We start from the raw sequence: 27,231 nt of genomic DNA on the forward strand, positions 1-27,231 counted from the left end.
GTCAGCATAGTGTGAAAGTCACTTTCAAAATCCACACTGAATCCATCAATCACTTGCCTCTATCTAGGGGTGAGGAACCAACTGAGGTTTTTATATTTCTACTGATATCTATTTTTTAATTTTTTATTTATTTTTGAGAGAGAGAGAGTGCGAGTGTGTGTGTGGGGGGGTGGACAGAAAGAGAGGGAGGCAGATGATCCAAAGTGGGCTCCATGCTGGCAGCAGAGGGCCCGATGAGGGGGCTTAAACTCACAAACTGCTAGATCATGATCTGAGCCAAAGTTAGACCCTTAACTGACTGAGCCACCCAGGTGCCTCATCTACTGATATTGTGAACAGACTGTTTCACCTCTATCATCATTTCTGCTTAAATTAGAAGTTTTCTATACTGTATGAATAAATTATTACTGTGAAGCATAAATAAAATATCAGAGAAAATAAGTTTGAGCATTAAATGGTTAAGCAATGGGAGATGTCACATGATTACTTCTAGGCTCCTCTATAGAAGATGTTATAGGAATCAGAAGGACCAAGGGCATTTCAGAAAATATACCAAAGTGGTTAAGATAACCTGGGGAAGATGGCAGAGTGGGAAGATCCAAACTCACCTCTACCCATGGATACAATTAGATAACACCCACATCAGTGTAAATAACCCAGAAAACAACCTGAAGACTGGAGAACAGACTCTCCACAGCATAATGTAGACAAGAGTCCACAGAAAATAGTAAGAAGGGTGGAGACGTGGTTGGGAACAAAGCTGATGCTCTAGACAGTCTGTGGGAGGGAGGAACACCATGGGCACTAAAAAGGGAGAGGAGCATACCCCAAACTGGACACCCTACGCACAGGGGAACTACACTAGAATGAGAATCCTTATAATATCTGGCTTTGAAAACCTCAGGGACTTAACTTTGTCAGACAATAAGTGGGGTTTAACACGTGAAACTAAAAATCAGCAGCTAGGCTCTGGCAGAGTAGGAGGGCAATATGAAGTTGAGGGCCTTCCCTTGAAGAGATGGCATAACAAACGTCCCTGCTGAGATACAGCATGAAAGCAGCAGTTTGAAAAATGCCAATGGTAAAAGGGAAGGAGGTTTATTTACTAATCTCAGAAAATATACTAGAGGGGCAGGGATCTTTTGGAGACTTCTTAAAGAACAAAAAGGCTGGTGGATGTCATTTCCTTCCCCTGAACCCAGCCCAGTTACACAGATACCTGTGGGAATAAGCACAACAGGAATACTCCACCTAGGTTGCTAACAGCCCATCGAGCCTTTGAATTCTCCTGCAGATCCACCCCCTCCAACCTGCCCTCAGCAGGAATCCATCCAAAGCAGTGCCACAAGCATGGCATTGTGCAAGCAGCCCCAAAGGGTCTAGTGCCATTCTAAAGTGACTTCTGCCCCAGGAAATGGGGAAGATAATCATATACACCAATCCAACTATATCCCGAGTGGGCTGGGGACAGACAAATGGTCTGTTTGCAGACCCCATCCATCAGTGAAAGTCTCTCAGGGGACAACACAGGGAGGGTGCCCTACAGTTGCCTGCAACCAAAGCTCTAGCAAATGCCTTATCTGACCCAACTCAAGCCCAAGGCAGCCACAGACTGGCCCATTAATAACACAGAGACCAAACCTTGCCTACAACTGGCAGAGAAAGCCATTATAGAGGCTTGTACTGAGGGCAAACATGATTCAGCCACAGCAGTAGGGCAGCATGCAACACACAAAGGAGACACTTTAAGTGCCAGGTTTTGGTGAACAAGGGACATTGCACTTTAGTGCACTACAGGACCTCTTCTTAATAAGACCACTACTTTTCAAGAGTAGGAGACATAGCTGATTTTCCTAACATATGGAAATAGGCACAAAGAATTAGACAAAATGAGGAGACAGAGGAAATGTTCCAAATGAAAGAATAGGACAAAATCACAGCAAAAGAGCTATAAGTATGCCTGATAGAGAATTTAAAGTAATAGTCATAAAGACATTCACTGGACTTGAGAAAAGAGTGAAGGACCTCAGTGAGACCCTCAATACAAGCTAGAAAACATAAAAAAGAACCAGAGATGAAGAACTCAATAACTGAAATTAAAAATACACTAGATAGAAAAAATAGTAGACTACAGGAAGCAAAAGAATGGATCAGTGACTTAGAGGACAGAGTAATGGAAAACAATCAAACTGAACAGGAAAAAGAAAAAAGATTAATGAAAAATTAGAATAGATTAAGTGAACTCAGCACCATCAAGTGTAACAACATTCACATTATAAGAATCCTAGAAGGAGAAGAGAGAAAAAAGGGGGCAGAAAACTTATTTGAAGAAATAATAGCTGAAAACAGCCTTAATGTAGGGAAGGAAATAGAAATCCAGATCTAGGAGGCAGAGAGAGCACCCAACAAAATCAATCCAAGGAATTCAACACCAAGACACATAGTGATTGAGATGGCAAAACACAGTGATAAAGAGAATTTTAAAAGCAGCAAGGGAAAAGAAAACAGTTACATACAAGGAAACCCCATAGGCTATCTGTTGATTTCAAAGCAGAAATTTTGCATGCCTTTTCAATGTGTTAAAAGAAAAAAACCTTGAAATCAAGAATACTCTAATCAGCAAGGCTATCGTTAAGAATAGAAGGAGAGATAAAGAGTTTCCCAGATAAACAAAAGTTAAAGGAATCCATCACCACTAAACCAATCTTACAGGAATGGGGATTCTTAAGTGGAAAGGAAGGATCTATCTCTATCTATCTATCTATCTATCTATCTATCTATCTATATCTATGTATATGTATCAGTTGAGGGATTCACAAATAAAGGTTGTAAAGTATAACACTATATAGCAAAAATATGATGGAGAGAGGAGTAAAAATTTAGTGCTTATATTTATTTATTTTTTAAAGTTAATTTATTTATTTATTTAGAAAGCGACAGAGACAGCATGAGTGGGGGAGGGGCAGAGAGAGAGAGGAAGACAGAAAATCCCAAACTGGCTCTGTGCTGCCAGCACAGAGCTTGATGCAGAGCCTCAAACCCATGAAACCATGAGATCATGTCCTGAGCTGAAACCAAGAGTCAGATGCTTAACCAACTGAGCCATCTGGGTACTCCAATTTAGTGCTTTTGGAATGAGTTCAAATTTAAGTGACCACCAAGTTAATATAGACTCTTCTATGCATAACACGTTGTATATGAACATAATCATAACCACAAATCAAAAACTGGTAATAGACATGCAAAAAATAAAAGGAATCCAAGCATATCACTAAGGAAATCCAGCAAACCTCAACATAAGAAAGCGAGAGAAGAAAGGAACAGAGAAGAACTTCAACAATAGCCATAAAACAAGTAACAAAATGGCAATAAGTACATACCTACCAATAATTACTTTGAATGTAAATGGGCTAAATGGTCCAATCAAAAGACATGGCATGACAGAATGGATTAAAAAGCAAGTACCACCTATATTCTGCCTAGAAGAAACTCATGCAGACCTAAAGACACTTGCAGAATGAAAGTAAAGGGATGGAAAATATCTTGCAAACAGAAGTGAGAAGAAAGCCAAGGTAGAGATACTTATATCAGACAAAATAGGCTTTAAAGCAAACACTGTAACAAGAGACAAAGAAGGACACTATACAATCATAAAGGGACAATCCAACAGGAAGACATAACAATGGCCAGTATTTATGCACCCACATGGAAGCAACAACTATAAAAAGCAGCTATTAACAAACATAAAGGGGCACCTACCTGGCTCAGTTAGTTGAGCTTCCGACTTCCGCTCAGGTCATGATCTCACAGGTCATGACTTGGAGCCCCACATTGGGTCCTTGCTGTCAGTGCAGAGCCCACTTTGGATCCTCTGTCCCCCTCTCTCTTTGCCCCTCCCCAACTTGTACTCTCCCTTTCTCTCCCTCTCTAATTCTCAAAAATAAATAAAAACACTTAAAAAAATAAACATAAGGCATAAATTGATAGTAATAGCATAGTAGTAGGGGACTTTAACACCCCGCTTCCATCAACGGATAGTTCATCCAAACAGAAAATCAACTAGGAAACAGTGGCTTTGAATGACAGATGGATCTAATAGATATAATCAGAACATTCCATCCTAAAACAAGAATACACATTCTTTTCAAATGCACTTGGAACATTCTCCAGAATAGATCACATATTAGTGCACAAAACAAATTCATAAAGATCAAAGTCATACCATGTATCTTTTGTGAAACTAGAAATCAACCACAAAAAAAAAAGACCACAAATACATGGTGTTCAATAACATGTTACTACATAATGAATGACTCAACCAAGAAATCAAAGAGGAAATCAAACAATATATGGAAACAACTGAAAATGAAAATACAATGGTTCAGAATCTTTGGGATGCAGTAAAAACTGTTCTAAGAGGGAAGATTATAGCCATACAGGCTTACCTCAAGATGTAAGAATAATCTCAAATAAATAATCAAATGTTACACCTACAGGAGCTAAAAAAAAAAACAAAAAATAAAAAACAAAAAACAAAAAAACAAAAACAAGTACAAACAGAACCCAAAACCAAAGGAAGGAAGGAAGGAAATAATAAAGATTAGAATAGAAATAAACAAAATAGAAAGTAAAAAGAAAAAAAATGCACAGAAAGGAACAAAACAAAACAATAGCACAGATCAATGAAACCAGTAGTTCGTCCTTGAAAAGATCAATAAAATTGACAAACCTTTGGCCAGACTCATCAAAAGTCTGGGGTACTAAAAATCAGAAATGAAGAAAAGAAATAAAAATTGACACCTCAGAAATATAGAGGATTATAAGAGAATATGTCAACAACTGGGCAACCTAAAAGAAATGGATAAATTCCTAGAAATATATAACCTACCAAACTGAAGCAGGAAGAAATAAAAAATTTGAACAGACTGATTACTAGCAAAGATATTGAATCAGTAATCAAAAAACTCCCAACAAACAAAAAGTCAAGATCAGGTGGCTTCACATGTGAATTCCTCCAAACATTAAAAAAATAGTTCATACTATTCTTCTAAAACTATTTTAAAAATAGAAGAGGATGATAAGCCCCTAAATTCATTCCATGATGCCAGCATTACCTGATAATAAACCAGATAAAGGCACTACAAAACAAAAACAAAAACAAGAGAACTATAGGCTAATACCTCTGATGAACATAGATGCAGAAGTCCTCAACCCAATATTAGCAAACTGAATCCAACAATGTATTTAACAAATCATACACTACGATTAAGCAGGATTTATTCTTGGGATGCAAGAGTGGTTCAATATTCACAAATCTATCAACATGATACATCACATCAACAAGAGAAAGGATACAAACAATGTGATAATATCAATAGATGTAATTGATAAAGTACATTTGACATTTGACAATGTACATCCATTCATGATAAAAACCCTCAGCAAAGTAGGTTTACAGGGAACATACTTCAACATAATAAAAGCCTTATATGAAAAATCCACAGCTAACATCATACTCAATGGTGAGAACCTGAAAGTGTTTTCTTTAAGATCAGAAACAAGACAAAAATGTCCACTCTTACCACTTTTATTCAACATAAAAGTTGGCTGGAAGTCCTAGCCACAGCAATCAGATAAGAAAAATAAAAATAGGGCATACAGATTGGTAAGGAATAAGTAAAACTCTCACTATTTTCAGGTGACATGATAAAATATAGAAAATCCTAACAACTGCACCAAAAACAGCTAGAACTGATGAATGAATTCAGTAAAGTCGCAGGGTACAAAATCAGTATGCAGAAATCCGTTGCATTTTCATACACTAATAATGAAGTAGCAGGAAGAGAAATTAAGAAAACAGTCCCATTTACAATTGCACCAAAAAGAATAAAATACCTAGAAATAAACTTAACCAAGAAGGTGAAAGACCTGTACTCTGAAAACGAAAAACATTGATGAAAGAAATTGAAGATGCCACAAACAAATGGAAAGATATTCCATACTCATATATTTGAAGAACAAATATTGTTAAAATGCCCATACTACCCAAAGCAATATACAGATTTAATGCAATCACTATCAAAATACCAACATCATTTTTCACAGAACTAGAACAAAGAATCCAAAAATTTGTATGGAATCACAAAAGACCTGAATAGCCAAAGGCATCTTGAAGAAGAACAAAACTGGAGGTATTCCACGTTTCTAGATATACTACAAAGTTATCGTAATCAAAAACAGTATGGTACTCACACAAAAACAGAAATATATATCAACAGAACAAAACAGAGAAATAAATCCATGATTTTATGGACTATTAATCTTTGACAAAGAAAGGAAAAATATCAGTGGGAAAAATACAGTGTTTTCAACAAATGATGTTGAGAAAACTGGCTACGTGCAAATGAATGAAACTGGACCATTTTCTTACATCATACACAAAAATGAACTTGATATGGATTAAAGTCTTTAATGTGAGAACTGAAACCATAAAAATCCTAGAAGTATAGGCAATATTTGAAATCAACTGTAGCAACATTTAAATTTTTTTATTAGTTTTTTAAAAGTTTATTTAATTATTTTGAGAGACAGAGAGAGACAGAATGCGAGCAGGGGAGGGGCAGGGAAAGAAAGGGAGAGAGAATCCCAAGAAGGCTCCATGCTGTTAGCACAGAGCCCAATGCAGTGTTCAATCTCATGAACATTGAGATCCTTACCTGACCCCAAATCATAATTCAGATGCATAACCAACCGAGCCACCCAGGTGCCCCTGTAGCAATGTTTTTTGAGATATGTCTTTTAAGGGAAACAAAAACAAAAATAAATTGTTGGGACTATATAAAAATAAAAAGTTTCTGTACAATGAAGGAAACAATGAATAAAACTAAAAGACAACCTACTGAATGGGAGAAAATATTTGCAAATGATATATTTTATAAGTAGTTAGTATCTGAAATATATAAAGAACTTATACAACTCAACACCAAAAAGCAAATAATCCAATCAAGTCTGATATAAACAGACATTTCTCCAAAGAAGACCTTTCAGAAGACCAACAGAAACATGAAAAAATGGTCAACATACTAATCATCAGAGAAATGCAAATTAAAATGACAATGATATATCACCTCAAAGCTGTCAGAATGACAAAATCAAAGACACAAGAAACAAATGTTGGCGAGGATATGGAGAACAAAGAAACATCATGCACTGTAGTTGGGAATGCAAACTGGTAAATCCACTGTGGAACAGTATGGAGGCTCCTCAAAAAATAAAAATATAATTATGTTATGATCTAGTAATTCTCCTACTGAATATACCCAAAGAATATGAAAACACAATCTAAAAAGGTAAATGCACCCCTATTTTTACTCCTATGTAAATGACTATAGCATTATTTACTATAGTCAAAATATGGAACCAATCAAAGTGTCCATCATTAGATGAATGGAAAGAGATGTTATTATCAATACACACACACACACATACACACACACACACAATGGAATATGACTCAGCCCTAAAAAATAATGAAACCTTGTCCTTTGCAGTAACATGGATGGATGTGGAGGGTATAATACTAAGTGAAATAAGTCAGTCAGGGAAAAACAAACACTATATATTTTCATTCATATGTGGAATTTAAGAAACAAAACAAATGAACAAACAAAAAAAGAGCCAAATGAAAAAACACACTTTTAACTATAGGGAACAAACTGATGGTTACCAGAGAGGTGGTGGGAGGAGGGAATGGGTGAAATAGGTGAAGGGGATTAAGAGTACATTTTTCATGATGAGCATTGAGTAATGTATAGATTTGTTGAATCACTATATTGTTTACCTGAAACTAATATGACATTGCATGTTAATTATACTAGAGTTAAAAATTAATAAAAATCATGATAATAATGATTGAGAAGTTATACAGCTATAAATTTTTAAATAGCCTATTTTAGAATCATGTGCAAGTTTGCCTTTGTGAATTTGTAAATATTTTGCATAGAAATTCCGTTTCCTTATATTGTGGTTTGAATGTATGTGTTCTTCCAAAATTCATATGTTGAAATCCTAATGCATAATGTGATGGTATTAGGAAGTGTGACCTTTAGGGGATGCCTAAGTCATGATAGTGGAGCCTTTGTGAATGGGATTTGTGCTCTTATACAAGAGATCCTAGAAAGCTTCCTAGCTGGTTCCACCATGTGGGCACAGAAGAAGATGAGGGCTATGGACAGATAAAGGATCCTCACCAGAACATGACCATATTGGATCTAGATCTTGGACTTCCCATCAACCAGAACTGTGAGAAATAAATTTCTCTTGTTTATAAGCCATCCAGTCTGTAGCATTTTGGTATAAAAGCCCAAATGAACTAAGCCATCTTACATATACTATAAAATGCATAGAAAATAGGCTGTGTTTTGCAAACAAGTTTAAGACGGCAATAAAACCATTATTTCATAGTTTTTGAAAAGCAATAATAAGCTTACCATTTTTGTTTCACTTTTACACTTAATTTAATGAGCCAAAGCATGGTATATAATTTAAATATGCTAATTAGGAGTTAGATGTCAGAAATTTTATTTTAAAATTTTTGGTCCTCTAAAAAATTGTTACAGAAGATATTTTTATCTCCTTTTATGATACAGGACCTCAATAAAGAGAAAACAGCAAAAAATAAATAAAAAAAGTAAAAAGGAAATTCAGTTGTCCAAAATAAATATATTAGTAAGAATTTATATGGATTAATTAGTAATAAATTTGTCTTCGGGAAGAAATAGAATTGTAAGGTAATTGGGTAGACCATTATAGTGATTCCAAGTGAATAACAAAACAATTAATAATCCATGTTGAAATTCCCAATTTCTTATAAGTTGACATTTTTAATAACTGATTAGAGTATCCTTGAGATTCCTAGGAATGCTGGTCCAGCAATGGTCCCATTTTCCAAAGCCTGGAATAATTCCATTATAATACAAGGAGTTTTTCATTGTTTTATCCTAGAAAGAAAAGATTATTAAAAGTAATTAATCTTATCATCCCTAAACTTTGAAACTTATAGTAGAATGAATAGTATGAATTCCATAGGAAAACAACAAAAAAATAGCTTTAAAAAAAAAAAAAACTTTAAAGATAGAATTTTACCAAAGCAAATCTGTAAAAATATAATTTATGCACAATTTTTTATTAAATATAACTCAACATTCATATCTATTAATTATTTCTTAATGGAGCTATTTTTTAAGTTAGAATAAAATATTTGAGGAGAAATTATAACTTTTAATTTATAAAACTTTTTTTCTGAGATCCCTAAATTGTATGTATATGTCATTTAGTTTATCTTCCCATTACTGCTATAAGGCAGATAGCAAGGAATGATATTCCTGTTTATTTTCATTTGCCAAAATAATAAATTCTTCTAATAGTTGGAATAGCTAATATTATCATATAAATATTTTATGCCTCTCTTTAAGATCTCTTCTTGAGTAACTCTCTGGAATGTTCCTCCTTAGAAGAGGCTTAGACTTCTCTGATGCTGTGTAACTTGCTTTGCTCAATACAGTGAGAGAAGACAGGTGTGCCATTCCCAAGAAGAAGCTTCAGGAGCCATTGAGCGTTTCCTACATGGTCCCTTTTTTTGTTCCATGTGAGAGCAACACTGAGTCCTAGCAAAATGCAAACATGTAGTCAACCTATGCTGGGCAAGTAGGTAAGAAATGAACCTTTGTTGCTGGAAGTCAGTGAGGGCTTGTGGGTCATTTGTACCATGCCAAAATTTAGCATAATCTGGAGCACAGCATTAATATTTTAAAAACAGCTAATTCTACATTTGGTTTTGTTTATATTGACTTTACTTATAAAAACAACAATGAAATAAAAGCCATAGGGAGTGATATTTATAAATAAGTAAAGGGAATGAGTATGTGTTGCCTACTATGTCTCATTTAACTCTCACAACGATCCTGAAAGATAGGGAATGTTTGGTTGGTTTTTAGATAAGGACACTAAGGCAATTTTTAATAAAGAATTCTAGTTGACTTCCAGGGCTGATGTGATTAATTACATAACATATTGCTTAAATATATATAATGATAAAATTAGATTTAATTCTTGGAACACAAATATTTTATAACTAATAAACAAATATCCATAAAGCAACTATGCAATCTATAACATTCAAGTTGACATTAATTTAATTTGAAAGATCATATAGTTAAGCTGAAATGATATCAGGCTTCAGAAATTAAATATGGTACCTACTGTTGTAGCATATCGTTTTGTTTGTTTTTTTGTTTGTTTTTAGCTCAGATGCTAATATTATTGTGTGCAGCATATTAATTTAATTTTTATACCACATTTCTTCTTGTGAAAGACTAAGAAACTTTTTTCCCACTTAACATCTTATGATTATTTTCCATTCAATTGGTACAAAGAAAAAAATTACATATTAAAGTCATTATTTTTTTTTCATAAAATTTGGGTAATTGAAATAATACTAATTAGAAACAGAGAATTAATCTCAGGGCAGTAAATGGATAATTAAAAGTCATAATCCAAATTGTTCAGGATACATTTCAATTAATATTTCCATTAACGCTGAAGGTAACAAGCTGCACTAATATATAGATTTATAATAAAAATAAGAAATATATGATACCCTATGAATTGTTTCATTGAGATCTGAACATATGGAACATAGAGAAACAGTGTTTCATAGGTTGAGAAATCCCAAATTAAGGTTTGGAGATGTTAAGTAACCTGTGAGTCAAAAAGCTCAAAAGTGGTAAAGCCCAGATTTGAATCCAATTCAGTCTTCCTTTTATGTTACTACAAAAATAAGAGTACTAAATATAGCATTATCCCATTTATGTAAATAGTTAAAAAAAAAACCTCACAACCTTATGATCTGATAATAATGACTGAAAACTAAAAAAGAAAGAAGAGCATTGACTAAAAGCATAGCAGAATGTCAGAGAAATATATAATATGGAGAATATAAATCACAGAAATCTTTATTGCTAGAAGCAGATACCAACAGATATAATATTTTAATGGAAATCAGTGTCAAAATGCTTTATGTTTGTGTCACTTACAATAAAAAATGAAATGAAAACCAGGATGACGAATAAAGCTAGGTAAAAGACAATTCACAGGACAAAAGAAAATAAAACCAAATTAAGAACACCTTTTAAATAGAAAGTTACTGCATTTTTGCACTAAACATAATTATGACTTTGCAGGCTATTAACTTAAAATGGTATTTTATAAATTTTATGGCTCCTATTTCCAAATAAAATAAACCTATTTCTCAAAATACTGTTAGACACCACTGATGATAAGATAGAGCATACATTTAAAAACATCTTTTCTTTTTTTTCAGGAAAAAAAAGTAAACTCATTCAACGGTCCTAAAATTTACTCTACCATAGAGTAGAAAAAAGTAACAATTCTTTAATTTTTCTAAGTTAGATTTAATCTAAAACTCCAACACTCTGGACTTATGGGAAATTGGATTTTGTCATTCTCAGATATCACTTCCGTTCTATTCAGAATAGTGTACATGTTGTGGGTCTAACAAATTTAAGCCTTTGAAGAACATCTGATCTCTCGGCATGGTCACAAATGGCATGCTGTGCTTTAAGCCCACTGGCTGATTCTGACACTTGTGAGACTACCCTTGTGACACTACACTTGTGACACTATGGTCTACCCTTTCCTGGTGCACCACACGGCTATTCTCTCTGAAGTGTTCCATCTCAGTGGGTAACGTGGGGGAGCTGGCATAATATTTACCATTTTACCCTCTTAAGTGTACATTTCAGTGGCATTAAGTACATTCACACTGTTGTATAACTATCACCAGTATCCATCCTCAAAAGTTTTTTATCATCTCAAACTGAAACTCTGCAACCATTAAGCAATAACTTTCCATTCTGCTTACCCTCAAGCCCCAGGTAACCACTATCCTACCTTCTATCTCTAAGACAATCTAAGGCAAAATTTTACTGTTCCAGGCACCTTATATAAATGGAATCAGACAATATTGATATCCGTTTGTGTCTAGTTTATTTCAATTAGCATGTCTTCAAGCTTCATCTGTGTTGTAGCATGTATCAGAAACTGATTCTGTCTTACAGTATTTTTCTTTATCTGGGTAACATGACCGTATTTAGTGACAAAGGTAAGAAAGGAATTGGAATTAGTGAGTTTAGTGGACAGTAAATTAAAAAGAAAAATTCTGGAGAGCTAAAAAAGAAAATGCAGAAGCTGATATTACAGTGCTTGTTTTTTTTTTTTCCCATTGCACTAGAAAATTAATTTGAACACATTTCAGCACATCTTCATTGGTGATTCACATTGGAAATAGAGCTTTTTAAATTTATTGCTTGGTTTGAAAATAGACAAACTTATAACAGCCTCCTATCCATCCTCGTCTTCCCAAATCTTATGAAAACCAGCAGGTTTCTCTATTAAATACCTAGTCATGCGAATCATGTAAGAAGATGTCATTGCTATAAAACAATGCAAGAAGCAGTGAGGAAAAGACTGCCAAGTTAAACACAAAGGACAAAATCTGTCTGCATATTCCCACACCCTTAAACACGTATTCCAGTGTGAACTGCCTGTCGGGTTTTGATGACAGAACTTGGCTCACCAGGCAATCATTCTCAGAAGGACTCAGCTCTCTCCAGAAACTGCATTTATATTTCCCAGATGATTATGTCTTTTATCAAAAGCAGCAGTTTAAAAATGGTCAAGCTCAGCATCAGAAAAGTCCAGCTATGACGACTAGTTTCACCTACAGATAAATATGGGAAAGGGTAGGAGAGCAAGGCGGTTGATGGGTTTGGATTCTCAAGAATAACATTAAGTTCATGTAGACAAAGATTGGAAAAAGCAGTGAGCATCAGGGGGCAAATGATTTTTTTCTTCAGGAAATTAGCTTTTTTACAAACTTAGCTTATGTTTTTTATCTTTGAAATATACGAAGCAAATGTATCAAGTGCATAGTAGTCAGGACAAAATTAAAATGCACAAATGTGTGCATAATATTATAGCAATATATATGCTTCTGTGCATGAGTTCACAAAAATACATATATTCTTTAATTTCAAATAATGAGACAATGTTTTCAAAGAGAAATGATAGAAATATGCCAAAAGAAGGAGGAGGAGGAGGAGGAGGAGGAGGAGGAGGAGGAGGAAGAGGAGAAGGAGAAGGAGGAGAAAAAAGCTTGAGGTCTCCATTTAAAATCTATAGATACATGTTACAGGATTAATGATCAATATTGTTTGTCATGTTAATCCCTATGGGAAGAATAAGTATAAATTTTATGATAAAAAGATCAACCAATAGTTGGTAGAATGAGAAAAAGATTTTCACTTTTCAATAGTATATTCCATTTCATGAAGACTAGCCTGAGGCATCAGGTCAAGTAATATAATAACTTGGTAAATAGAGACTTGGGCATAAGAAGTGAAATTTAATTTAGTGGTCTTATGTTAATCATTGAGGGTCCAGAAGAGAGCAACAAAACAATCTTTAAAAAAGGAAAATAGAATTTATGAGGGGAACTGAGGGAGCTAATCAAATATAGCCTAGAGAAGAGATGACTACATGGTACTTAATTTCACTTGAAGGGATATAAGCAGAGGCATGATATTAGGGCCAAAGGACTGGTATGAATGCTGATTTAAACATGTGTCAGTAATTAAAACTATATATGCAGCTAGTGCATTTAGGCTTTTATATTTACTTAAAATTGGTTTTTTGCCCCATAGAATTATGTGTTTTTGGCTCTGGACTTAGGGAGAGGAAATAACTTATATTGGCTACAACATAAGTGAGTGAGAACTTTTTATTTTGTTTTCTTTGTGAGTATTTTAGTGGAGTTATTATTCATTTTTTTTTTTGAGCCATGCTTTATCACTACACTTTGGAGATATGCAGTAATTGTGTCAGTTTTGTCTCTTGAAAGTTAGAAGCAGTTAATATTATTAGATTAATTTGAGATGCTTAGGTATAAAGACTAATTAAAATAAACCTTAACAACTAGCAAAAACCATTAATCATTTAATATGAGCAGAGGGTGTTATGTAAGTGATGAGTCACTAAATTCTACTCCTGAAACCAATATTATACTATATGTTAACTAACTAGAATTAACAAAAATTTGAAACAAACAAAAATTAGTCTATCAGTCTGTGACCACTGGACCCCTTTTCCAAAATTCATAAAACCATTTAACCTATGAAAATTATAATTATAGGCCAGAGCTCAGTCCATAATTTGAATTTTTATTTGAACCTACTGGGTATTAACATTAAAAATTTCTAAACACAGTTTGAAAATTAATATGGAGTGATTACTTCAGGTATTTTGAAATGTGATTTCATTTATTTAAAAAAAATAATGTTTATTTATTTTTGAAAGAGAGAGAGAGAGAAAGACAGAGCGTAAACAGGGGAGGGCAAAGAGAGAGGGAGACACAGAATCCAAAGTAGGCTCCAGGCTCTGAGCTGTCAGTGCAGACCCCAGGGCGGGGCTCGAACTCATGATCATGATCTGAGCCAAAGCTGGACGCTTAACTGACTGAGCCACCCAGGTGCCCCGAAATGTGATTTCATTTGAATTTTTCGTAGTAATTCTATTTGCTTCAGTTATTTTTTGTGTTAAAATGGATTTCTACTTTGACTTCAATTCTACTCTGATTCATAATTTTTTAAAATGTTTATTTATTTTTGAGAGAGAGAGCACAAGCAGGGAAGGTGCAGAAAAAGACCGGGAGAAAGGATCCAAAGCAGGCTCCCTGCTGATGGCAGAAATCCTGATGTGGGGCTCAAATTCATGAACTGCGAGATCACGACCTGAACCAAAGTCAGACGTGCAACCTACTGAGCTACCTAGGCACCCCTCTGATTCATAATTTTTAAAAATTATTTTATTCCAAATGATTAGATTAACAACAACAAAAAAAACCCAAAAAATCCCTATTCTGAGAATAGATTTGAGTGAAATATGTAGATTGCAACTATTATTATGGTGTCATTTTTAGTTCAAATTATTAAAGGGATAAAAATATTTTAGGGTATTAATGCAAAATCTTATAAAGGCATTAGCAAGGCATTTATGTGTCAAACTACCCTTTTTCTAGTTCTATATTTCAGTTAACATTAAGTATTTCCTAAGTTTCCCTATGTGTCCAACACTATTTTGTTTTGTATGGTCTCTTATTTGCTAGTACCTTAAAATATACTATGAAAGAGAGAGGGAGACACAGGTACAAAACATTTAGCAAATAATAGTTCAGTACATAACCAGCTATGTAATTGTAAATTACAGACCATAAGTACCCAGTAAGAAAAAAGACTACCAGTGGGAGCTACAGGCAATTAGGAATGTTGATAGAGGGTGGTGGATGTTGTGATGGAAGAAGTACTAAGATCTCAGATTGTTTAAGAGGAGTGAGGGAAAAACACTAAGAACAAGGCCAAAATGGAATTTGTGCTGAAAGAGTAAGAAAACTAAGCTGAATAGAATGGTTAGAAGGGAAAAAACCTTGGGAGGGAGAATTAAGCACAAAAAGCTGAAGGTTTGTTTGAGGAGCCCAAATTTGCTCAGGGCAGCAAGAGGGTTTGTCTATAGACATGAATGGCAGGGAGATCAGGTGGCAGGTATGCCTGTGATATATGGTCAAAATGAACAATATAAATAAGCATCGATGCAAACATTTTTTATTAAATAGTTATCTTAGGAGAACCAGAAAGAATACATGGCAAACCCAGAATTTTTGTTGTTGTTAGTTAATACTGATAAATGATTATTTCGCCTCAGATTTCTACTTTTGCTTAATCTTCCATTATTGCATTAAGGAGCTATCTCTCTCTTCCTGATTCCAGCCCTCCTACCAATTTTGATGGAATGCTCCCTGTTTCCTCATCCCTTCCATTATTCTCTGAAGGTTTTAAATTTAAAAGCCGTATGTTTTTCTGTCCTGGTTGTTATACCGGGTTTGTGTAATTGCATAATCTCACAGACATCACGAACCACCTGTGTTCTGGAGCTACTTCATAACCCATGAGAGCCCATTGTGTGCATCTCCTCCCAACTGTACTTATAGTGACTTCATATTGGGGGGCTTGAAATCGGCTCTGATGGGGATATTTACACCATGAAAAGTGGCAAATGCGACAAGTCAAAAGTTTTTGGTTTGGTTTGTTGGGGGTAGGGGAGTAGTTTGTTAAACATTGATTAACACACCATTGTGTGCAACAATGTATTTTTCCATACACCTTCCAATTGGTTTTTAGTTAAAGTTTTTATGAATCAATCAGAAAATGTCTATAGAATACCTATACTGCTTAAGGCTGCTAGGCTAGAAAGCATGAACATGAAAGCTCACAATCTGTTCTTGTTAGTACATGTATAATGCCTATAAATATGAAATCTGATATGTTCTTTCTCATGAAATTAAAAAAATGCTTAGGTGTTTCAATATTTGTTGATGTATACGCCACAGGAAGAAAGGAAATCAAAGTTGAGTTCCATGACAACTCCTTGGATTTAGAACAGACATCCTGATAGGACCAATAATCAAATGATAGGTAACAAGACATTTTTAGGAAGAATTCCTGTGTGTGGCAGATACATTTGCATGGTTAGCAAATAATCTAGATTTTAGGATTTGGGACAAGAGCGACAAGCATCAGGTACAACTCTGTGGATTGCTCTTCATAAATTGTTCCTGCAACAACTTTAATAAATCCGAGATTCTGATATATCCAGCTGGAAGTTTATGAATCATTTCTTAATTGTGTGATGAAAGTGTGTCTGACAGCAGGGAATCTTAAAAGAAACAATGGTTTGAATGAAGGCCTTGAGTTCCCAGATTTTCCAGAGATTCCTCCATCATAAATTTGGAAGATATCAGCAAAATTATGGCATCTTTATTCTGGTCCATTTCAACAGTAAAAGCATCTCTGGTAGTATGTTTACCATTCATTCATTCATTCATTCATTTATTCATTCATTTACTCTTTATAATTATTGTGTTCTCATCATGTAACAGGCACTATGCTTGTCAATATCTCCCCCTTATTCAAATTACAATCTAGCAATGAAACTGACAATAATTGGTTACAGATCGGTACAGGTAAAGGTGTTTCAGACAACACAGAGAATGGCCATTTAGGGAATTGAAAGAAATTCAGTAGGACAGATTTTTATAGGGTCAAAATTCTTAAAAAACTACATGCAAATATTTACACACAGATTTGGATTTCTTAGGGGAAATTGGAAAGTATTAAATATTTATTTTTGTCTATACGATTAAAGAAATGATAAGATTTTATTTTGGAAAGGACCTGAGTTTAAAAGGAAAAATACTTGATTTTTAGTAAATTATAATATTTGGAGTATTGCAAATCCTGATGGGAGCTAAATCAGTGCTCACTGACTGACAGGAATATGAACAAAGTCATAAGAACTAGCTTATCAAGAACACAGAATTAGATTTCATTATTGCAGATGGCTATGAGAAGTAGTATTTTGATGTGGGAATTCACTCCACTCTTTGCTTCACTGTTCTTTTAAATTTTTTTTAACTTTTATTTATTTTTGAGACAGAGAGAGACAGAGCATGAACGGGGGAGGGTCAGAGAGAGGGAGACACAGAATCCGAAACAGGCTCCAGGCTCTGAGCTGTCAGCACAGAGCCTGACGCGGGGCTCGAACTCACGGACCGCGAGATCATGACCTGAGTCGAAGTCGGCCGCTTAACCAACTGAGCCACCCAGGAGCTCCTTCACTGTTCTTTTAATAGAAATAAGTATTTGGAAAGTTTTTCTGACATACTTGTTCTTACTTATTGGGTCAGTGTTCACACCCTACTGTACATGCCTACAACATAAAGGAGAAACACATATCGGGTTTAAAGCCACATAATAGTGCAGCACTTACCTATGGTATCCCAGATCCAAAGTCTAACATTGACCTGCTTGAAAACCTTTCCCCCTTTTTCTATATATTTCTTATTTCCATAAAATAGGAAAAACAATAACTCTATGTAAAGAGGCCAAATGATACAACATTGAAGGTTTTTTTTTTAAATAAAATCACCTATTTAAAATTTCTGCCTGTTACTTTTACTTTCTATTTCTTATGTAGTATCTTATACCACATTAATCTATCATGTTAGCCAGAAAAATAGAGGTTGCTACTTTAAAGGTGACACATTGTCTTATTTCTTTATGTTGTGTCTTATTTTTTTTTAATGTAATTTATTGTCAAGTTGGTTTCCATACAACACCCAGTGCTCATCCCAGCAGGTGCCCTCCTCAGTGCCCATCAACCACTTTCCCCTCTCTCCACCCTCCATCAACCCTGTTTGTTCTCAGTATTTAAGAATCTCTTGTGGTTTGCCTCCTTCCCTCTCTGTCACTTTTTTTTTCTCCCCTTTCTTCCCCTCACCCTAGTCTTCTGTTAAGTTTCTCAGGATCCACATATGAGTGATAACATATGGTATCTGTCTTTCTCTGCCTGACTTATTTCACTTAGCCTAATACCCTCTAGTTCCATCCACATTGCTACAAAAGGCCATATTTCATTCTTTCTCATTGCCAAGTAGTATTCCATTGTATATATAAACCACAATTTCTTTATCCATTCATCAGTTGATGGACATTTAGGCTCTTTCCATAATTTGGTTATTGTTGAAAGTGCTGCTATAAACATTGGGGTACATGTGCCCCTATGCACCTGCACTCCTGTATCCCTTGGGTAAATTCCTAGCAGTGCTATTGCTGTGTCATAGGGTAGATCTATTTTTAATTTTTTGAGGAACCTCCACACTGTTTTCCAGAGCGGCTGCACCTTATGTTGTGTTTTAAAAATTTCTTCATGTTGTGGCGCCCAGGTGGCTCAGTCAGTTAAGCGTCCTACTTCAGCTCAGGTCATGATCTCACAGTTGATGAGTTTGAGCACCACGTCAGGCTCTGTGCTGACAGCTCAGAATCTGGAGCCTGCTTCAGATTCTGTGTCTCCCTCTCTCTCTGCCCCTCCCCTGCTCAAGCTCTGTCTCTCTCTCTCTCTCTCTCTCTTAAAAATAAATAAACATTAAAAAATTTTTTTCTTCATGTTTTGGAGACTATGTGTCTCAGCTGTCCCACAATCTCCAGAGTTATCCTGTCCCTTTTTTCTTGTTTCTAAATTTGCTGAAAGCACTACACAAATGGGATATTTAAAGGATTTCACCCATGGCTAGGTAAGTGATGGTGGAGATAGTGGTGATGAGGATGGTGATAACAATGATAATGATTCTGGCAGTCAAGTTTTTAAGTGCTAAAAGATTGGATTAATTCCACAGCAATGTGAACACAACCATATTCACTAATTTTTCCTTTGGCATATATATCACAAAATAAAGACAGTTTTATCCTCACATGCCAACTGCACACTGTTGCTCTTACAGAAAAACCATAAAATTAAAAATAACTCATTGCTTCTGGAATTGAGCAAACCTGAGTTGTATTACTGAAAGTTATATTAACTATCTGTGTTATTTGAACAAGTTCCTTAATCTCTACAGTCCTTAAATTCCTCTTCCATAAAATAAGAAAAACAATAACTATATTTAAAGAGATTAACTGATGCAATAGCATATATAAACTGCTTAGCCCACAGTAGGTACTTCATGCATATTCTTCCCTCTAAGTTTGGAAAAAAAATTAAATTACTACAAATTTACTTTAATGTTTCTTACAAGACAGTACTAAGTTCTAAAGAATTAAACAATATTTTTTCAGTAGAAATGTTTAAACATCATTATCATTTTCTTTAATATTCATACTCTCTGAAAAAGTTTTCACTAATGTAATATTGGTTACCATAAGGAAAGAATTATCAGTTATCCTATGTATTTTGTTGCAATATATATTACTATACCTTGAAATTTTTCCATTCCTTTTTTTGTTCGCTTTCCAAATATACATTTTTAACATCCTCCTACAAGAAAACAAGGTTAGATTGATTAAATGAGCTAATACTTTTCCAGTTATTTAGTATTCTGTACTGTGATTCAAACTACTAGATTTAAAATCAAAGCAAACCTTGAACATGTATAACTGTGAGAAGCTAGAAAATAATAGCAGAGGAGTTGAACAGGCACATGATAAAAAGAGATGGGATAATGTATTTAAGCAAAGCATCAGATATGAAGACAGAGTCAGATTTTCAAGGACATACAAGGTCTTGAAATAAAGTTCTTTTGGTAGCTTACAATGGATTACTATTGAACACATAAATAATTTAGTTATATTTATATAAAGTGACACACATACACAGTCTTTCCAGGTGTTCTTGTAACTTCGTAACACTTCCATTTTATAAAATAGAAAACAACTAAGAAACAGAGGGATGAAATTAGGACTGCTTGCATTTTTAAAATAAAGATTTGCTCAATATGATCTCTGTGGTGCTAAGTCACACTAAAATTATCGATCCTTTTCTTCTGTCTATATCATTGTTTTTGTTTTCATTGTGTTTCAATTCAAATTGTGAACACGATGAGTGAATATAGGTCTACACTTATGTTGAATAAATGTTTCCGTAAAGTGTATATAAAAATTAAAAAGCAACAACTATCTTACAAATAGTCCCCCAGAAAGCTTCTAGTTATCAAATGCGAAAGGATTTACATTTTAGAAGGACATGATTCTTGCCTGTTATATTCTACATAATTTAGAAGGACACAAACACTTGAATATAAAAACAGATTTCTTAAGCAGAACAAAAGAGTGCACCACTTAACATTTCAGCTATTCATATAAAAACCTGTAATAGTACTGTATGGCTTACGTATAGTCAAAAAAATCCAGATGATAATGAATTTGGTTTCATACTTTATATCACATAATAAAAATATTAAAGACATAATATACAACAGCTTACTTCTGGCATATGGCTTTTCACATAAAATATAAGTTTCCAGTTGTTCTACATACTGGACAATAACATGTCACTGTTAATAAAATAATCAAATAAACAATGTAATAGAGAGTAAGTCACAAAGATTGTTCACTTTCATCAAACATATCAATTCAAACTACACTAAACGTAATTCAAACCTTGCTAATTCAGCAGGCATGCAAGTATCTTACCTTGTTCATTACTTTGTTTTTTTTTTTTTTTTAATTTTTTTTTCAACGTTTATTTATTTTTGGGACAGAGAGAGACAGAGCATAAACGGGGGAGGGGCAGAGAGAGAGGGAAATACAGAATCGGAAACAGGCTCCAGGCTCTGAGCCATCAGCCCAGAGCCCGACGCGGGGCTCGAACTCACGGACCGCGAGATCGTGACCTGGCTGAAGTCGGACGCTTAACCGACTGCGCCACCCAGGCGCCCCTGGTTATTTTTATATTCAGAAAATCAATTTACAGTGATTACCAGGTGATAAATGCTATATAAAACAACTTTTGTTTTTATTTGGGGAATTTTGATAGTTTGGCAATCACTTTTGGAATCATGCTTGTAATGACTCCCAGTGTAAAGCAAACCTTAGGATTAATTGCAGTGAGTATAGCTTTCTTGACATTATTATTCCTCATACAAGGATAATCTGCTGGATAACTTCACACTGTAGAATAACTAATGACCCCATTCTCTTTTTGGCAGTCCAAATGAGACATCTTTCAATGAAAACGAAAGACAGATGTTCAACATTAGCAGATGTCCAGGGTGTGACACACTAAACATATGCAGGGAATGGAAACCCTAGATTCTCTCATATGTGTAAGAAATGCTGACCAGTGTGTGTAAGATTTCCTAGTAGCATAATACGGTTTTGTAAGAGTAGAATTTTGTTCATATATTAGATAATGCTATCCTCCCACATTCCAATCTCTACATCCTCCCAAAACTATTTTTCTTTTGAAACAATATTAATGATCCATTAGATTTTTAAACTATAATTAGTTTTATTACTTTCATACTATTTTCTACATAAAAGAACAAAATAAAAGACTATAACATGCACAGATAATTTATCCGTACTATTCAAATAAATTCTTGATCTCTTTTGTCCAAAAGATTCCATGTGGCTTTCTCTATCATTCATTTCTAGCCTACTCATATATCATGTTCTCAGTGTCTTTGCAGTGAACCTGTCTCCTTCCCTGCGAATGTCCTCACCCTGTTCAGGCTCCAATACCAGTGCTTGGTAGCACCCTATGTAGGTATGCTCCTTATGGTGCTAATGTCCAAAACCTTGTGCAAATTTCTGGACCCTTCTGAGAGGACCTGTCCTCAGCCTCTTGTGCTCTCATGTCCTGCAGGGGGCAGTCCTGCCATGCAGGCAACCTTCTCAAACTGCTCAGGCTAGGACACTCCCTAGTGAATCCTTCCCCTTCATTCTTACTCTGAGCATGCTCTGACATTCTGCCTACTGCCCCTCTATATGGAAGCCCTCATCAGCTGCCTCAGGCTCCAATATCACATGCCATGCAGCCCTACTAGGTGAATGCCACTTTGTCCTACATGGGCCTCATCCACACCCTGTTCTGGAGGCTGCCCTTCCTTGCTGGCACTGCCCACCCCCTGCCCCCGCCATGGCTTCAGGACTAAATTGTACAGGAAGGGAAGGAAATAGAAGGAGAAGATAAAGACGAAGCACCCTGCATATATACTCTGTACACGTATCCCCACATATATACTCATATGTATACATAATACCTATGTATATATATATATATTTGTGTGTATACATATGAATACATATTTTATGTACATTATTGAGAACAAGATAATAGTGAAAAAAACAACTGACACTATTTACAACTGAGCTTTTGTTTCAGATCTTATATTTTAGCACAAATCTAATTATTCTGTTTTGAGTACATGCAAATGATCTAAATATAACTGTTTAACTCAGAAAATTGAGGGGTTTGGGTTTTTTTTTTTACATATTTGTGATGGTCTTAAGTTATTTAAATGGCTTGATTATTTAATTATTTCTTGAAATTTGTTTCTAGCCATGAAATAATTGTTTTATAAAACTAAAGTAAAACACATTTTCACAGATACAAAGAAAAAGATATATCCTGAATCACTAGCAAAGTTGAGATGTACTTATAAGACAAGTAAATTAGTCGTTTCATGACCCAATGATAAAGAAAGCACATTTTATCTCTCAACACTTGAAAAAAGTGTATTTTCCATCTTCTGAGTCCTTTTACCATTTAGGAGGTCAACAGATTAATCTACCAATTTTGGGTAAATCTTAATTATTTTTAACTTTCCCCTACATGTGGAATTAAATATAACATGTATATACACAATAATAATAAATGTAAGTAATGATTAATATATATATTTAGAAGTAATAAATATATATTTAGGATATATATTTTTATTTTTAAAATATATATTATAGTCTATATGATATAGTCTTATTATTAGAAGTTTTTAAAGGTAGAATCCCAAATTTTTGTTTTTATCAATTTCTTCAACTTTTTAAAAATCCTTCCTGAGATTTTAAAATCTCCTCTCTCTCTGTCTCTCTCTCTCTCTTTCTCTGTCTGTTTTTCACTTCCTACTTTTCCCACAATTCCTTTCCCCTTCATCCTTTTTCTAGCTTATTCATCAAGGAAATATATAAAGACTGATGTCACAGTATTTGACACAACTGCAACTGGATTTAAATTTCAAAATTAAAGAAATATTTTTGATGGTTTAGTATAACATGGAAATTACTATTAACCACCTAGCTTTGTACATATTAGCCACTAGTAGAATCATCAGGTGTGCTTACTACTGCCATCTGTTCACATGACCCTGTTCTTGGTAACCACAGAGCATGTTGCCTCACTGATACAATGAAATGAGCTTTTGTGATTATTCTATTATTGTTGTACCCCTATTGCCTATTGCAAATGTAATTTAGCCTGGAAAGTATCTAAGGTTGATAATCCACTACCTTCTTGTATTCATCTGCTACTTTTAATTGTCATTTGATTGGTTTCTGGGCTTTTGATTAATTACTTAATTAAATAAACTATGTGTATTTCCCATTCCATGTCAGAAGCCATAAAGTACATCGATGAATGAGATTTTTGGTTACTGTTCTTGAAGAATTCTCAGGTTATTGAAGATAAATACTTTTTTTTTTATAGAAACCAGTGGAAAGTTACACTTTACCATAAAGTTGCTTTATGCTTTATCATAGTGTTTGATAAAAACTCCACCTTATCTTACTACTCCTACAAACGATAGGCTAACAGACACAACAAACTACACTGTTTATTTTTTGCTCCTGTGATGTTCCAATGTAGGGATGGGTGGTGGTATTGCTTTGCATAGGTATTCAGGGACCCAGGCTCTTTGTATCTGTGGCTTCTCAATTCCAAAGGCTCTAGAGTCCTCCTCTAAATCATCTTCATCCAAATTCAAACAAGGGAAGATGGAAAATCATGGACATGATGAGAGGGAGAATATGGAAACTACAAGGAAATCTGAAAAATGTAGTCTACCTGTGTGTCCAGGGGGAAAGTGAAAAGATTTTGATGAGCAACCGGCTAGTTTCTGTCACAAAATTATTTTTAGGTCTTTGTCAACTGCAGAGATACTCTATGGTTGATCATTTCACAAAATGGAAACTTAAATCATGGAAAAATAATAGAGAAATCCTAACCAATATTGAGATTTTTAAAGTGACAAATGTCTCCCTCTCTCTCTCTTTCTCTTTTCCTGGCAGTTGATATACTGTAATAGATTTGTTTGGATTTTGTTATAAGGAGTTCTTTACATAAGAAAGTTTTGGATAGTATGCATTTTCTCTGATTCTTATTTGAATAACCCTTAAGGAACCATCCAATTATGGTGCTGTTAGAAATGGGAGACCTCTGAGATAAGGTACAGGTGAAGATATTGAAGATTCTACAGGTAGGTAGCACATATTATCTAACTCATTTTACTCCTTTCTATTTAAAGTGTCCTAACCATCCATTTAAGCTCTCAAAACTATCACTAAGTATTCTCTGTTTTAAAAAAAATGCACCTTTGGTGAAAGAAATACTTCATAACTATTGCATATACACTTTTTAAAATTCACAGTAATTGTTTGGTAAATTTTAATCACAGGAAGGTTAGATTCTTATAATCAAAACATAATATTTATGCTCCAAGAAAGCAGTAATATTATCTGACAGATTAAAAAGCATAAATAATAATTAATCTATATTTTGTAACTTTAGAAAGAAATTTATTTAGAGTATTGTTAATGAATGAGGGATTACTTAAAGAAAGTAAAAGCAAATCTGTTCAGCAAAAGCAAGACACCAAATAGTTTTCTAAAGAACTAATCTAAACTGAAGCAAAAACATATGACCTTGGATTTGTATAAAACAACATTTAGGAAAAGATTATAGAATCTTTGAGATAGAAACTTACACATATTTACATTAGCACCATAGTCCTGGAATTTCTCTATAATTTTCTTGATACAGGCATCCCAATCTTATCTTCAACACTTCCAATGGGTGGAGACTTACTACTCTCAGGTGAGCAAGAGCCATTGCTGGGTACATAGGTCTTTATAAAATGCTGTCTTATACTGACTTAAAATAAAATTCTTTATGATTTTCAACCATTCATCTCTATTCTGTGATGAGACAATGAATACAATTATGTCTTCTACATAAGATACTTTTAATGATGATTGATTTAATCCAATCCATCAATCTTTTCTCTATTCTGAGCATCTTTCTTTATACCAGTTCTCTAATATTTCCAATTAAATTGTCAGCTTTCCTTTTAGAATGCCTTTGGATATTCCCAACCAGAAAAAAATGTGTGAGATGAGAATCAACATACCTGGCATTTGTTATGTCATTTTTAACATAAAAATATGCAGTAAAAATAACATACCCCGATAATGAATTCCTTGAACTTCGTATTTCTCATGAAATACAATAAAAGTTATGTTTATATTATTACTTATATTTATTCTTTTGGAAAAATGGTGGTATTATTATCTCATGAAATTTGACAGGGTAATCTCAATATCTCAGGAAGAAAATATGTGTGGTTCTAGAACAAAATAGGTATTAGGAATTGAATTATTGATAGCATCTTATGTGCAGTAAAAACATTTTAAACTCATTTATGGAAATGTATCCTTTTGTAAGGTACGATGGTCAGAGTAACAGATAAAAATCTTTGAGTTGTCTTATTCAAAAACTTTGTTATTCTGAGAATTACACCTACTAAACATTTAATCATGGGGCAATGGATGTGGAAATATTCTTGTAACTTCTGAAAAAAATTACTCTTTATATCGTAAATAGTTGTATTTATTTTCAAGGCCTAGTACTAGATTCCACTATTGAGAAACAAACATATTTGGCTAATATTTCATTGGTATGAGGAAAAGTAAGTTGATTTGCTTCATTCTTTTAGAAACCACAAAACTGAAAAATGGAAGAAATGATTATCTATAAACTGCAAAAATAGAGAAAAATTTGTCAGTCTTTACCCTTTAATTTTATATGACTACTTACTTAAGAAATGTCAAGTGTACATTTCCACTCAGAACTATGTGTAGAGGAAAGCTTTTTCAAGTACATAAATATTCCTGCTTAATTTATTCTTACTACCTAGTGTTTATGAACAATAACCTGGAGACAGTACATAATTTTTAGGTCAGATAAATATGTAGGATACATCCAATTTGACATGGCTGGAAGAATACCAGTGTTGACCATTTCTGCACACTCAAATTCCAGTGAAGTGAAAGAAAAATACTAAGATAAAGTCAAATGCATAGCAATGTTGAGAAGGAGAACCAAAATACCAGTAAGATACTGTATAGGATAGAAAGCTCATGGAATCTGAAAAAAAAGATATTAATAATTTCTTATACATAAATGTTAGATATATTAAAAAAATAAGAAACAGGGGCACCTGGGTAGCTCAGTCAGTTGAGCTCCTGACTTTGGCTAAGGTGGTGATCTCCAGGTTCATGAGTTCAAGCCCTCATCTGGCTTGCTACTATCAGCATGGAGTCTGCTTGAGATACTCTGTCCCCTCTTTTTTCTGCCCCTCCCTGCTGACAGACTCTCTTTCAAAAATAAAATAAACGTAAAAAAATCCAAGAAACAAGAAACTTTTCCTACAGAAGGAACATTTGCTTGGGAGACCAGCCAGATAATGCATATATCAAGTGGGTCTTGAAATGTTTC

The sequence above is a fragment of the Lynx canadensis genome, chromosome F2 (assembly GCF_007474595.2).
Source record: "Lynx canadensis isolate LIC74 chromosome F2, mLynCan4.pri.v2, whole genome shotgun sequence".
Taxonomy (NCBI): Eukaryota; Metazoa; Chordata; class Mammalia; order Carnivora; family Felidae; genus Lynx; species Lynx canadensis.